This window comes from Corapipo altera, unplaced genomic scaffold, assembly GCF_003945725.1.
Source record: "Corapipo altera isolate COAL_440 unplaced genomic scaffold, ASM394572v1 61, whole genome shotgun sequence".
NCBI classification, from domain to species: Eukaryota; Metazoa; Chordata; class Aves; order Passeriformes; family Pipridae; genus Corapipo; species Corapipo altera.
Genome location: NW_020884910.1, coordinates 1,498,736 through 1,515,283, shown reverse-complemented (window position 1 = coordinate 1,515,283; position 16,548 = coordinate 1,498,736). Strand labels below are relative to the sequence as shown.

General features: G+C 41.3%; 1 protein-coding gene across 2 annotated transcripts in view; it reads right to left on the bottom strand.

Annotated features, from left to right (window-relative positions):
- Nucleotides 1–2,884: 2,884 nt before the first annotated feature.
- SLC35A5 (solute carrier family 35 member A5) overlaps nt 2,885–16,548 on the bottom strand; it is a 65,643-nt gene continuing 51,979 nt past the window's right edge. For both annotated transcript variants that reach the window (XR_003529347.1, XR_003529346.1), the window contains one exon: nt 2,885–3,085. The gene's annotated coding sequence lies outside the window, so the exon portion shown is untranslated. The remainder of the gene's footprint in view (nt 3,086–16,548) is intronic.

The window sequence follows — 16,548 nt, the reverse complement described above, 5'->3', positions numbered from 1 at the left end:
AAAGCAGAGACAAGCTCTAGGACCAGACCTTAGCTTTTCCATAAATATTCACCTAAATACAGTGCAGCTATTTCTAATACATATTCACACAGATTTCAACAAAGAGATCTAGCATCTAGCAAATCATTGGACTAAATGTTTTAAAAAATTGTTCCCTGACAAAATTTTGATTTTTTTCATTCCCTCTGGCTCTTAAAAAAATATCTCCAGCTTCTCAAAGATAATTTTGCTACCTTCTGACAGGTTCTTTCACAATGTTGTTGACTCAGAGTACCACTTAAATGCCTGAAAATACTCAGATGTGTTTAGCACGTATGGGCAGGTTTACATCTGTAGAGCTCAACATGCTCAGCAAAGGAAAGAAGGAACCGATTTTCCTCATCCATATGGGGAAGATTCTTATCACACAGAAGATTTTTACATCAAGACAACAGATTTTACTGCAGCTAGCTCAAACCTCCTCTGCTGAGCAGCACACTTATGACAGCAGGCCTGTTTGTGTAGCAAAGCTCTGTTTACCAGGGGCAAGGGCACTGCCATCTGGCCAAGTGCAATTTGTCTAAGCTGACACAAGTCTTTAGCAAAGACAAGTAGATGGAATCTTGAGGCTGGCAGCAAAAATTCCACAAGCCTAAGAATGATTTTAAACCAAGAACTTGGTGAATATATAATTGGCTGTTGAACTAAGAGACCAGTTAAATAAAAAGAACAGATTAGACTGTGATGTCCAGGGTGGGGCAAGATGATCTCCCTTTCCCACTGTAACAGAGAATTGAATAGACTACTGTAAGTATGAAAGGCAGTAGCTTAAAAACTACTAAAATGATTTTTTTTTCCTCACATCTTCACTGCTTTTGTCTCTTTGCAGAGGCAGGTTTGGTGAATCTTTGGACCTAATTAGATTCTTATTGGAGGAGTTAGGAACATGGATAAAGGTTTTTTTTAGTACAACTTCTTTGCTTATGGAGGTACTGTTCAACTGGAGAGAGGAATAGTGTGTACCTCAGTGTTTCTTACAACAGAAATATCTTCTTAATGCCTTACTTATTCACCATGAGTACATAGCTCTCTTTTGGTTTTCATCTCTTTTAACATATATGTATATTATACCATTTCCTCAGCTGTGGCAGCACCGGGTTTCTCCTGGAACATGGAGACTAAATAGAATAGAATAAATTCCTTAAGTCCACCTTTCTTCAGCGAGAACCTGGCTGAAATACAGCTGAGTTGGTACCAGGCATAACCTTGGATCAGGATACAGAACTGTGCAGCCAATATACTTGGACAAGAAGTATGCAATCTTCATACATCCCATTGATTCTTGTTCACAGTCTGTTTCACTTTCCTTCCCTCCTGAGTCACAGCAAGAATCACTGCTTTATCTTCACAGACTTCATATTCTTATCAACCCTCCAGGAAGACAGTGTCATCCAAAGAATAAAAAGAGAGCTGCAAGAAATATTCATTAACTTCTATGGAATGCAAAGCATTGAACTGTTTGACTTTGTTTAAGCTAACTCATTTAACACCAACTGGAGCCAATATTTTTTTGTGGAGCATTTGGAAAGGAACTGTCATTCTTAAGATCTGCCACTGTAAGCTACAGAGGGATTCCAGATGATAAACTGTGGTGATGGAATGGTATTGATCTATCCTATTTGATCCAACAAGCTGATAAAATGAAGTTTATCAGATATTCTAGTTCTGAGACAGTCTGGTTCTTGCTTCCCAGTCAGCAGTCTTCATTTCCAGATTTTCATCTGAGGAACCCTCTTCAGATGAATTGCAACATCCCTAGTGTTTGAGAGCCACCAGCTTGCCATGGTTAGAAGCTAGAACAGAGGGTGACACAGTGACCACACTGTGAACTAATGTGTGAGCTGCACAGGGTACAACTTTAGCAACACAGAGTGGAGGTGTTAGACCAGCTCAGGCTCTGAAGCAGGCACGTGGCAGGTGAGCCTGCTAGAATTGAAATATGTCAGTCTACTATACAGACATGGGTAGGACTCAAGGCAGACAGTAATGCTGAAGTGGCACACTAGCAATTGCCCCTTTACTTCATCTGCAAAATGGATAGATTAACATATCAATATTTTGCAGTGAGGTTACGAGAATTTATGCATTAGTGCTCATCTGCTGCAGAAATTATGTCTTTCCTGTAGCTAAATAACAGCACCCAGTTAAGTGTCCTGTAGACTGACTAAGTAGCCAGTGCCAGATGCAGGAGGGGACAAGAGATTGGTGATAGAGAAGAAGGAGTTTTTTCTTGCATAGTAATTTCTTTTGATTGATTATTTTCTTAGTCATGTAAGGCAATTTAGCCCAGTGATATATTTGGAGTTGAAAGGCTGTGACTTTTGTCTCCATTGTCTCAGTTTTGGCACATAGGGATAATGAGTTTCACTAACCAACAGTACATGTATTCATTGGCATTGGCTGCTGTTGACCATGGGAGTCAACCTGATTTCCTCATGCTCCTTTTTTGGAAACTTTCAAACAGGGATGAGGAAAATTAGCTGACTCTCAGTAAGCATTTTAAAAAGCATTCCCTCACTGCTCCCTGCCCCAAATAAACAGCAGAAAAATTATACTTTGCCTAAGTCCTCAAAGAGCTTTGATTTTGCTCAGATGTTATGAAGGACCTTCATCATAACAGAAGTAGAATTAGTTTACATTCTTTCCTTTTTAATAAGGCATTGAAAATATTAACACTGGCTCTGGCTGAGTAGTGTTTAATGTCAGGATCTCATCATTTGAGCCAAGTGCAATGCTGACTTCAAAAGCAAGCTACAGTTTAAAAAGTGGCTCCATAAAAATGCTGCTGACGTACTTCATGTTCATTATTGTTTATCTCTCACAGAAAAGATAGGAATAGAGGCAGTTTATTCTTAATCTTTTATCTGCCAGCATTATGGTATTAAAAATATTGGAAATTCTACCAGAAATAAACTGGGAGAGGTCAGTTGGCAGCACGATGAAGGTGGCAAATGCTATCTCATCTTCCTGTAGCAGGAGTGTGTGAATGTCACTAAAAGAAGAAAAACTTCTCAGCAGCTCAATTTTCTCCTCATCATGTCAAAATCTGCAAACACATAAAATGAAACCTCGTATTATGTCAGTGTCACCTTCTGCAGTTAATTGATGTTTAAAAGGATACATTTTAGAAGTACCACCTTTCACCTTTACTCATCATCTTTTGTTTTTGACAGAGGTAGTCAGGACAAGCAGCCTTTGTTCCGTGTACTGTTTGTTACTGTAGGTAAAGTACCTTCCTACCCAACTTGGGATTATATTTGACTCCACACTTTTATGGAATAGAAAAGAATGCACAAGTTTTCAGATGAAAGGGTTGCCCACTCACCACTAAACAAACAAAGAAGCAATGAAAAGATATCAGGTCATTTTTCTTTTAGCCACCACCGCTCACACCCCTCCTCAGCAGAGAGCACATCAGGCACGAACAGCCTAGTACAGGAGAGTTCTGATAGAGGCTTTTATTTCATTAGTTGAGAAGATGAGGGCTACTTGCAACTATTTTGAAGGTGGGCTGACCACTGTCAAAGATCACGACCTTTGCTTCCTTCTGCTGGGTAAAGTAGCAAAGGAAAAGGAATGAAAATAATTTGTGGGGATGCTTCCTGAAATAACCTACTTACCTGAGAGAGCTCTGTTAAATATTTTTAAGCTAGCACCAGCTAATTAAACAATTGAAGGTTGCAGATCTTACCCTGAATATAGGGTCAGGTGCTGAAAGACTCTTTTGTAAGTGGTAAATTGCTGTGGCTAGACAGAGAGCAAACTACACGCGTGATCACAAGCCCTCAAAAAACAGTCCCTTGTAAAGGACTTTTAGAAAAGAAAAAAACAAACAGGGAGCTATTCAGTTTTCAAATCAGCTGGGAACAAATTTTCTTACTTTTGAACACCTTTTTTCCTGCCAAAAGCAACAAGATGAAAATGAAAAGGGTCTAAACCAGATATTTCAGATCTGCATAGTGCAGACCCACAGTCCTAGGTGACATCAAAAGCATGACTCCACATGATACTTCCTTTGCAAGGTGGCTGGAAAACAGATGAAAAAAACCCAAATCAAGTTTCACAACTTGGCAAAGAAAACTGTGATCTTTTAAAATGAAAGTTTGCAACAGAGAAGAGAAAGAGAAGTCAACAACAACTTGGACCCCAAAATGAGTGAGTTCAATTATCCACGCCTCAGCACTCTGCTTAAACTGAGGACCTTGGAGACAGATGATAGGAAATGTTCAAAAAATACAAGTGTTGGTCTGGAATAACTGGGCACTCTGATGGAAAAAATGGAAAAGCAAAACAAAGCAGCTGCATTGAAAGGACTCGTCTATACATGTGGGTGACATGCACCTCCTGGCAGCAGAAAATAAGACTGTATAGGAAGTGATTTTCTTGTCCCATTCATCAATGTCTTGGATGAAGGGACAGAAGCCTCCTTAGCAAGTTTGCTGACAACACAAAGCTGGGAGGAGTGGCTGATACCCCAGAGGGCTGTGCAGCCCTTCAGAAGGACCTCAACACGTTGGAGACAAGGGTAGAGAGGAACTTTCTGAAATTCAATAGAGGCAAATTCAGAGTCCTGCACCTAAAGGGAGGGCACCTAAAGGATGGAGCCAGGCTCTTCTCAGTGGTGCCAGGCAACAGGACAAGAGGGAATGGGCAGAAATTGATGCACAGGAAGTTTCACCTGAACATGAGGAAGAACTTCTTTACTATGTGGGTGACTGTGCTTCCTCACCGGAGATATTCAAGAACCATCTGGATGCAATCCTGTGCAATGTCCTCTAGGGTGGCCCTGCTTGTGTAGGGAGGTTGGACCAGATAACCCAGTGATCCCTTCCAACCTGACCCAGGCTGTGATTCTGTTATTCTGAGATAACCAACTTCAAATTGTTTCCAATCTGAATAAACATGAAAGGATGAAACACTACTCATGCACCATAATTATTATTAAAATGTTTTCTATCTGAAATCACCAAAAAATTTCATTTTGATACCCTCTGATTACTTAAATGAGATTTGAAAGTGCAGTTTTTACATTTGAAAATCATAGTTTTTTCATTTTGAAAATTAGATTTTTCAATGGAATGAATTCCCATCATGTGAGTCAGGAACACTTTAAAGTGACTCTTATAAAGTTCTTACAAGAACTTAGGGGTTTTCCAGCAAAATGAAACATTTAAACCAGGGCTGCTCTGGAAAGGATGCAGTTCCCTTCCATTACCATCATCCATACCACCCTTTTAAAATAAGACCATCCTCAGACAAAAGGATATTCCCCTTTCTATTTATGCAAGATCCCTACTGAAATAAAGGGTTCTAGTATAGCCCTGCCTACCTCTGATTTGCTTATCTAAGCATGTCCTATGCTTTCTAGGACCACAACTAAGCCCCAGTAGGGTAGGCACAGGCCTTCCTTCTGGCCTTCTTTCTGTGCAGGTCACTGAGAACAGAGATCTTTCTGCAAAGTCTTTTGTACTGGGCTTTGAAAACCTGTTCAATCTGCCCAAATGCTAATAATTCCATGTTGTTTTTCAGAGTTACCAGAGTTGTCCTTAAACAAAATCTCACTTCATTTTCCCTCTTTAGGCAGAAAGCCCAGAGCTAACTGAATGCATTCTCTCTCTTCTTCAGTGACTAAACGTAATGCTGATGTGTGCATATAATGTGGGAATCACGTTAATCATAGGCATACATATTTCAAAGCCAAGAGTGCTGGTTGTGATGACCCAGTCTGATCTGCAGTGTAACACCAGGCATAGAATTTCTGTCAGTGATTTCTGCCTCAAGCCCATTATTTTGCACCTCAGTTCCCATCTGTATAAACTGCGCTGCAGCTTCCAGACACAGGGTTTGTTATGCGTCTCTCTGCTGCATAAAAGAGTTCTTTGTTCACAGAAACCTTCTACCAAACTAAAGTCTTGTGGGCTCTGACCAAGGCACCTCTTTACCTTCTCTTTTCTGGAATGAATAGATTAAGCTTCTTATATCTCTACCCCAAAGGTAAGGTTTCCAAGCTTTGAATTATTCTGCAGAAAGACCATAGACCTACACTCTTGGTATCACAAAAATCCCAAAGATATGAAGCTCCTGCAGTACAGGCTCTTCAAAGGTCACACAGTTAATCATTCAGAAGTTAATAATTTCAGCCTCCCAGTTGGATCCACAGCCTTTGCTTTTCCCCCAAGCATGTGTGTTATGTTTTTAGTTCTGATATTTCTCAGTTTATCCAATAGAATATCCCTGTGCACAAAGTAAGTTTTAAATGGATCTTAGCAGTTGCACACATGCAGGGCTCTGTGTCCATACACAGCACAAGGGCTCAGAGACTCCTTACACACTCATAATAAACACAGGGTTTAAACAGAAAGTGGTAATAAGTAAGAAAGATTTGAGCAACTAAGTGGGGTATCACAAGCAGTCTTGGCTGTTCTGGTTTAGACTTAGGCTTTTGGTCTGTTACTGCTGACCTGGTCCTTTAAAAACCAAACTTGGCTGAAAGAGCTGCTCCCAGTATTTCCTGTTACCCTGCTTGACCTGTCATACTTGTGCCCCCATCAAATGCCAGCTTGCCAAATGTCCTGTTCCTGTAATTACTAGCAAAAACGCATGTAATCCGTGTCAAACTAATCATTTTCATGGCAAGATCCCAAGGTTTTGCAGCAATCTGATGTGACAGAGAGATCTCAAGTAGTTCTCAAACCTTAAAAGTATTAACATTGTCAATGGATTCATCAGGAAATTACTATGTAATACAGAATCCCCTTTACACAGTATCTTAGTATCTGTTTTGGACAGATATATACAGATATATGCATACACAACTCCAGATTTCAAAATCCGTGCACATAATTGCATTGTAAAAGTCACTGATTTTAAGGGAGCAAGTGAAATTTAGAAGTTTAACAGAGATGCTTAAGGGACATGGAAGTCCCTGAAGATGTTTAAGATATTAAGCAATCTGTAAGAGGTGCTTAATATCACAGGGAAGCCAAAAACAAAACTGTTATATAAATTGCTCTAATCAAGCTAATGAGAATTGAAAGCTCACTTTACAGAATAAATGTCAAGTGTTTGCTCTCCAATGTTTTTTCAGGATTTTTTGTTCGCCAGTTTCAATCATAGCTTCCATATTTTTTTAATAAATAAAAAAGTTATTCACCTCATGCCTCTTCCCAATATGCAGGTACTTCTACCTGTTTATATTTACCACTTTCGTATTTTTAAAAACTGGGAGCAGGAGGAGGAGCTTGGCAATAGAGCAAGCAAAACAATATCAAAATTTTTTACTAAAAAACTGTTGATAACTTTTTTTTCCAACAGAATATATTGGTGAAAAATACTATTCTTTTTTTCATTTTATCATTAAAAATCAGTAGGCTGTAAATACAGCAAGTCCTACAGCTTTAGGCTCTTATTTTGGGCTATCTGCAGACTCCAAAAATGTTCTAAGATTATTTTCACAGACAGTAAGACTAGACATGTCTCTTTTTCTTTTCTATAAATGCTGGGAGTCTCAAGTCCCTTTCCATGGTAGTAAATGGTCTAGATTTTTGACATACATTTGGCACTCTTAATATTTATTCTAAGTGTAACATTACTATTTTCTTGCAAAAGTCTGAAACACACAGTCCATTGCCTGATTCCATACTGAGTGTGAGGTAATGCCTCTACCCACTGGTCAAGAAGAAACCTAGGAACCAGAGAGCTGCTTTTTCAGCAGAGTTGAGCTTGGTGTTTTCATTTTCAACATGCTTTGCACTAAACATCACTAAAGTCCTTTCACTAATTCTGATTTTGTGATTTCTGCTACTGACAAGTAGAAGCAGAACCCAGCAGAGCAAAGTGATGTAGCATTAGGGTATTGTTTCAAAAGCAACATCTAAATGTGATGGCTGCTCCATTGTCTGGCTCTTTAAACCCAGCCTAGGATTTTCCTTATGGGACAGTGCTCCAGCAAAATAAATAAATGGGCTGTAGTCTAAACTCCAAAGCCCTCTATAAGATGTTATTGTGTTCCAGGCTCAGCAATAATAGGAGAGACATCACATTACAGCAGACATACACTTCTGCACTTTTGGAAAGATCAAAGCTTGCCTTGTCTGCAATAACTTTGGGTAGATACAAGATGGCTTGAGCCAGCATGGTCTAAAACACAGTAGGGGAAAATGTCATCAACATCCTATGGGGTAATTTAAATGCCAATTTCTTCTTATTGCCTCTTATTGCCTGAAAGGCAGCATAATTGCATGGCAGCTGGTAAGTACATCAGTGGTGGGGGGAAACAGTAAGTGGAGGAGGAAGCATCATAGAAGGGCTTATACCTCTGGGAACTCTGGAAAATGGAGAGAGCAAAGAGGCAACATGTTCAGGTTTAAATTATTTAAAAAGGGTACGTTCCCCACATTTTCTACACATTAACCTCAAAACCAAACACTCCACCAAATCTTTTTTATTTTTACAAAATTACGAGTTGGGCAGAGGCTGTTCAATCCAAGTGAAGCAGCTATCACCTGATGCCAGATACTTTCCCATGGAAATCTCCATGTAGATCATTGGTCCTGACTCTCCATTACCTCCAAACAATGCCTACATACACTGAGGTAAGGAGCTTGATGTTTTCTTCATCTTCTTTGCATCTCCTGCCACTAGTTCTGACAGAAATTGATTGAGAAGAAGGTTTATACTAACTTTATCCAACTGTGGTGCTGAAGCCCAGGTCATGCCTGGAGGTCCTTTTCTCCCTGCCCCTTCCAGCAGGGCGGGCTGTGTAGTGGCCTGCAGAGTTAGGGGCAGGAGTGAGCTGCTGCCTTTTCCGACAGCCTCCCAGGGATGGCACAATATGGTTGTAACAGACTGGACACACTGCCAAAGCATGCACTGACTGAGACTCAGTGCCCTTTAAAAATGTCACAATTTAACCGTTACAAGCAACCCTTAACTTCTGATTTGCCTTAGCTTGAAGATATTGGCTTTGGACACAGAGATGTTTCAAGAGCTCAGCACACACACTCCCCAGGCAGACACTGCTCCATTGAAGGGATTGTCCCAATGCCTGTTGGGCTACAGTGCTGCTAGAAAAGCTGCAGCCCCGGGACAGTCAATGCTCAGGACGATAGGAGGGTCACAGCTACAGACTAAGGAGTGAGGGGCTGTTAGGGGGACTCTGGGCTGGCCACCTGGCTACAGGCAGGAGCAAGATGGACCTGGAGGGGGTTCCTGAGGGCTGCCAGCTTCTCCACAGGAAACCTTGGCTGCATTTTCTGCTGTCCTACATGACTCTCAGTGGGCTGTAAATCAGGATGTTAATGCAGAAGCAGCATGTGGTCCTGTACAGACAGAGGAGGAACTCAGCCTCTTCTTCCTCATCAGGGACAGTAACGCCTCCGGAAAGTCAAGCACAGGATGATTGTATCTTGCTCAAAGACACTGAGTAGTTAAGCAGGACATGTGATTTAACACTCATTTCTTCTCCTTTTGCCTCCAATCTGTTTCATTCAGGGTCAGGGGCTAATCTCACACAATATTACAGTGTTGGTCCTGCCTCATTAGGCAGCTAACATAGGTAACTGACACACAAGGTCTGGTTGCATCATATGTCTTCAGTCGATTTCTTTTAAAACAACTAGTTATGCTAGTTCAAAGATGCAAAAATGTGTGTAGCACAGTGTATTCTTCCAAAGTATGAGCCCTTACTGCTGATTTGCTGCTCCCTGGTGAAAGCGTATAAAACATCAAATGTGTTTGTCATGCAGCATTACACAATCATTCCTGGACCCTGCAACTGAAACATACTGTACCTTCCATATTGCAGTTATCCTACCACAGCTAAGAGGTAATATTTCATCCAGCTCAACACTGGATGAAATATTCCACTCTTTCTTTAGTGCTTAACTGCAGCCACCGATAGAACTGAGTTATTTGCAGAAGAGTGATAATTGCAATTCTGCTTATTATATATACTATTTCTCCTGCAGCATTTTCCTGCTCTGCTGTGCACTGGTGTGGCCTCATCTCAAGTCCTTTTGTGCAGTTTTGGGTACCACAATATAAGAAAGATATAAAGTTTTTAGAGAGTGTCCAAAGGAGGAATACAAAGATAGCGAAGGGCCTTGAGGGGAAGCTGTATGAGGAGTAGCTGAGCTCACTTGATCTGTTCAGCATGGAGAAGAGGAGACAGAGGGGAGACCTCATGAGGGGAAGCAGAGGGGTGGGTGCTGACCCCTTCACTCCTTTGACCAGTGACAGGACCCATGGGAAGCACCTGAAGTTGTGTTAGGGGAGGATTAGACTGAATATTAGAAAAAAGTTCTTCACCCAGAGGGTGGTTGGGCAGTGGAACAGGTTCTCCAAGGAAGTGGTCACAGCACCAAGCCTGACAGAGTTCAAGAAGTGTTTGGACAATGCTCTCAGGCACATGGTGTGATTCTTGGAGTGGTCCTGTGGAGGATCAGATGTTGGACTCAATGATCCTTGTGGGTCTTTTCCAACTCAGCTTATTCTGTGATCCTTTGGGGTTCCAGTAACGGAAAGAATCTTGCTATGCTAGATGCCATACAAAAGAAGAGCTAAATGCTGAGCTTTGCTACTCTACAAAAATAGTCTTCAAATTTTATGAGGTACAATTACAGGAACAGGATAATTTGGATCTACAGCCACTCAGTTTTGATCTGGCAATATGAAATGGGTCGAGAGGAAGATACAGGAAAACACCTAAATGTTGGAAGGAAGCGGGGCAGGGAGGGAAAATGAAAAGACAGATGGTTGCGAGCAGCTGAATCTAGTCAAAACTAAACAGAATTTGTATTGGTGCTGTTACACAAAAGTTACCATGGAAAGGCAGTGAAATTTTGGGATCCCTTTTCTACAGTTTTCACCTATCCAGGCTTCTCATGAACCTCCTAAGAGCAATAAGTTTATAATCCCTAGACAGCCACTGCTCAACTATTCTTTCAGCTAGAAAGATTTTTGGCTTTTTTTTCTACCTTTCTTAGAGAGCTAACGTAAGTCTTCTTTCTTTACTGAACTTAGGCCAGTATCTCCTTGCTTTACCCCATCTTGACCTGCAGACTTGATCACTGTCCTATCTGCAAAATTCTTGAAAATGTCTGAACACTCATATTTCCCACCTCTGCTCCTGCCATGTTCTTTTTTTCTAGACTAAACAAAACAGATTCTCTCGGCCTTTACTCACAGTTCATGTTCCCTAAGCCTCTTATCACTCTTGTTGCTCCTACAGTGACTCTTTCTTGTTCGTCTACATCATACTGACATAAGATAGTGAAGTCTGTCAGGGTGTGAAATAGACTTACAAGGAAGGGAGAGCACTTACACTGTAAGAAATACAACAAAATAAATACCGGCATTAGAGTAGTAGGAGTTATTCCATACTGCCAGCGATTTATTAGGTGAGACCAAATATATCGTTTCTACCTTTGGTTTCTTCTGGAGTGGAAGTTGATGGAAAGGGCTGAAAAAGTCAGTGCCACATTAACTCATGCTTTCACAAAAAAGTCATTAATAAGACAGCTCTTCCCCTGTCTCTGGATAGAAGTCAGTGGACAAGCTGGAGTGCAGGAGCCTGTGGTTCATAAGCCTTAGTGGCACTAAAATGCTTTTGTCTCCTGCTGATGAAGCAGCAACAGAATGACATCAGATTGCAGACACAAACACAGACCCTGAGAAGCAAGGGTGTAGCAAAAAAGCATGTCCATGCTGTGCAAAGGAACATGGTGGAAATAGTTTTCCAGCTGATGTGTGCTGCACCAGCTCCGGAACAGGAGACAGTAACTGTTGTTATCACATGACTTTGTAGCAAAAATAAATAAATAAATAAAAGATAAGTCCACAGAGGATGGTGCTTGCGCAGCTTTTCAGCCTCAGCTAGTGTAGGCCTGGTTTATGTTTATTTTCATGCAATGTGTTTGGAGGGTAGGGTTAATCAAAAGGCTTGTAGCAGAATGGAGCCCCCGTAGCTTGTTTATCAGCCAGACCAAAGGCCATCAAAATCCCTTATTTTTTTTCTGGGCTCTGAGCTGAGTTTTTTGTTTGGCATTGTTTCACACTGTGGTGGACCCCAGCTGCAAAGTAGCCTACCTCCTTCCTTCATTTTCCCCTTCCAGAAAAATCACAGGGATGCACATACCTCTGCCCCATTCTTCTGTGGGAGTTCACTGGCTCCCCTGCTGGAGCCATCCATCAGCTTTCACAAGGAAAGACTGAGAATCTTTCACAAAACAGGCTGGAATAGTCTGAGAAATTGGGGGGTGGAGGGGGGGGGAATTTTTCCTCTAACTTCTATAGAATAGTTTGAGCCCACAGTTTGTTTAGCATTTGATTTTATTCAACCCTTACCATGGGAAAATAGGAAGAGGAAAGTCAGAGTTGTCTGGAATAGGCTCAGATCCAAACTATGCTGCTGAGAAAAGGAAAAATAGCCAGAAGAACCATATGCGTAAACAGACAGCTAATTACACCAATTCTTTGCTTGACCAAATCATTCCTCACCCTGCACATCTCAATTACTGCCTCATCCATACCCATTTCAAAATGGAGGTTGTGCTTTGTTGCTTCTCCAGTATTTCCAGAGACTCACACCCTGGTTCTCTGCTCCCCTATTTTTTTAATCATTTACACCAATGTAATGAATGAGTAGAAAATTATCAGGTCAATAGCCAGAGCTTCAGCTAATGGAAATCAGTTACCCACCATCCATGTTAGGAAGGGGCTCTCCCTGACTGCACAATTCTTTGTGGGATGAGATACAGGAATAGAACCCTGCAATTCTTCTCTAACTCACTGCAGTTGGTATAGACGTGCACCAGTAGTTTCCTGCATGTCCCTTAACCTTATCTCTCAATATCCTTTTTCTCTCTGACTCCTCTGCAGCTTCGTCATGTCCAGCAGCATTTGTAAAGGCCTTCTGCCCCCACAAATCTTCACCCCACAGAAGACCTCATCTCCCCTTCTGTCCAGGGGGAGGAGGGTCTTCAGATTCTCTGCCTGTTCTGATCTCCCTCTGAGGAAGAATTTCAGACCCATCATTTGCAGGGGGAAAAAAATTATCTATGTAGCAGAAGACCTCATGGTAAACATCCTGTTGTGGTCCAGCCTCCATTACTAACCTGGATCCCTTGTAAGAGATTAAAAACAAAAAACAAAAAAACCAAACCAAACCACCAAAAAACCAAAAAAAAAGCCAAAAAAACCCAAATCAAACCAAAAAACCACACACAACTCCAAAAAAACCCCAAAACCAAAAACAACAACAAAAAACCACCCACAAACAAAAATCCACCCAAAACCAGCCAATCAATTCTCCTCCCATCAAAAAAAAAAAACACTAAAAAAAAAAAAAGAGTGGGAAAAGGAGGGGTTAATTTATATCAGAACTTAAGTAATAATACTATCACAAAACAGATATGTCCATTCCTCTGGAATCTTTGGTCTTAAGAATTTACAGATGAAAAATATGGACATCCTTCTGCATATTATTTTTCCCAGTGCACTTTACTTGGCAGCTCAAAACCTTATAGCAGGAGAATGGCTGTAGAATTTCAGGGATCAGTTCAAAGCCTTGTGCTGTAGCAAATCATCTGGCGCTTGACCTATACACAAACTGAAAGCCTTGGGAAGAACTCCACCCTGGAATTTTTAGCTCCTTTAAAATCAAGATCTATGTGAGTACTGTGCACATACATATTGCATCTGAAACACACAGGGGTTCAGGTCCTAACAGGAATTAGGACCTCAGCTGATACCCTCCACATGCAATAGCAGCAACAAGCTGAAGTGCTTACAAGTACCCCGCTCACTGGCAAAATGCAAGTTTAAGTTACAGCTCAGGTGAATGACTTGACAAATGTCAGGCCTTTCACTGAGGTTTGAGTTATGATACAGTAATTAGCAGTTTAGACAATCTGAAGCACACCTAATTCTGGCAGCTCAATTGGCCTGAGATAATAAGGTAAGTGGTGATAACCTCATCACCTGTCTGAACCAGAAGGTGCCTCAGTCTCCTCCACAGGGGTGAATTGAATTTGGTCTCTGTATTCCACGTTGTCCCAGTGGCTCTTGCCTTGACAGGGAACAAGTGTTTCCAAGGGCATTGTTTATGATATGCACAACAGTAACATTTACATCTGCATGTGGAACCTCTGAATCAGCTCCAGGCCCACACAGCCCATGCGCACACAGCCTGCCCCGCTCTCCAGGGCCTGGGATCACACATGCGACTCAGTCAGCCAAGACACGTTGTGTTTATCTGTCCTCATGAGCCAGAGCTCCACTCCTGCCAACAACCATTCTTGTTTATTCTATATCTGTCTGCCTGTCCTGGCACCCTGTGTTGTAGCATCTAAGAGCCAGCAAGGCGCAAGCAGTTGGATGGATAGACTCGTTTTGTTCAGGTGCCCAAATAGCCAGTGGGTGGATAATGGATTTTGGTCAAAAGCCATGCTAAGGCAGTTTTGAAAAGGAAGGCTTGACAACAAACTACAGAATTCAAAGTGCCCAGTCTCTAATTAGATGAATTTAAACAACTAAAAATCTTAAAAAGCAATTTTCTTGGGCATTGGAGAAGTTCAGATCATGCTGGGATTTCAGGATTCACATTGTGACTCATCCTAGGTGACACATTATTTTTCACTTACTTTCCTCAGCAACAATCGCTTATGTTTTAGGATAAACATCTGCCAGGAAATGGATCATATCCTATAGGAACAGAAGGAGGAAACTAAGCTTTGTTCATGAAATGCTAAGAATGTATTTTTAATGACAGAGGCCTGGGGCAGTTTCCCATAATTAGTTTACAGGAGTATGTCAGAAAGGCTCTGGCAGGCTGCGCAGTCCTCATAAATCTGCACCATTGTAAAGTGTTCCAGGGTCCCTTCAAAGGGACTGGACCAGAGGCAAAAATAGCAGGATGCCCTTCATGTGGTAATCCCAGACTCTGCATACTGGGAGGTATAGGAAATCTTAATGAGGAATACACTCCCTGGAGAATTTTACCTCTAATCTACACCAAAGAGAGGGGAGGGAAGAATAAATAAATAGATGTGCTCACAGTATTTGACAGATCCAAAATGGACTTCCAGAGTCTTTAATGTTTCTTCATTGCTGACCAGCCATGACCCTGTAGACAAAAGTAGTCAATATATTCTTCATAAGAAATATAGCGAAGTTCCCAGGTAAGTTTAAATGCATCTCCACAGATGTCACCTGCACTTTCTCCAAGACAATCCTTCCAGTGGCGTATCAGGTAACATGAAGGGCAGGACGTATTTTCTGCCAGCGTGTAAGAGAGCTAGTGTGTTTAAGATTCAGAAATTGAGACCTGCTTCAGTGAGGTAGAGTCACCCCCAAACAGGCTCACAGCACTTGGAAGCTGTTTGAACATAAGAGAGGGCAGTAGCTGCCTGTATGCCCAGGAGTGAAAGGTGAGATTCACTCCGTGAGGTACCTACAGGAAAGACTGCAGTTGACCAGTGGTTTTGACTTGTGGAAACAGTTTCTTCCCATGAAGATGAAAACACCCATATAGCAAATTTAAAACAACAATTTACCATTAATTTATCTTAATTTTTCTTTCAAATCTAAAGGTGTTGTAAAGACACCTTGATGAATATCAATGCTCCACTGGTAGGTATCAAAACAATAATAGACAAACTTACTTTCTACCCCTAGGGAAGAAGGCAGTGCCTGTAGTTGTCATAACTGACCATGCTTACAGCCCCACAACATACTTTCTTCGCTTGCCTCCCACAAAGCCACGAAAACATTTCCTTATTGTCTGCTTGTGGTTTCCACAGATTAAAGATAAACTCTGAGCAAGTTAAGAATGAGGAAGGAATAAAATTGAAACAATAACATCAAGAGAGATAGCAGTATTTACTAGCTCCTTCAAACTTCCTATTCAAGCACCTTAAGGACTTGACACAGCCCTGACACCCTGGTGTTGAACAGTAAGTGCTATTGCCCTTTTCAAAGCAAGGACCTCTAAGCCAGAAAGTGAAATGCAGTCTCTTGTCATGCAGATCTGTGTTTTAAGCCAGAAATTGATTATTGTGTGAAAAGTTTTGTGATACCATAGTCTGCATGCTAACACTGATACAGTTACATGTTCCAAAACAGGGACACCTCCATGAGAAATCTCATTTCCAAACTATTTAACAAATCTAAACTTCATCTTGAAATACAGAAAGCAAAGCTTGCCCTTTGGCAAGCCCTTTTAGAACATGCAGAAGAACATATGACATTAACTCCATCCTGAAGTGTTTATTCAAAAGTAATACAGCCTGTGCACTAGAGCACACTAAGGAGAGTCAAATCTTCTTTATCTTTTATTCCGATAGAAGTTGTCTTAGTTCTGTCAGTAAGAGACCCTGGGACCATCCCATTGATTCAGCAGACTAGTGAAGCTTCACATGGGGTTACATGAGCTACACCAGGTTAGACAATATGATCTGCCTCTTTCTCCTGCCGCTTCTGCCTTCCATAAGATGAAAACACTTCCCCTTC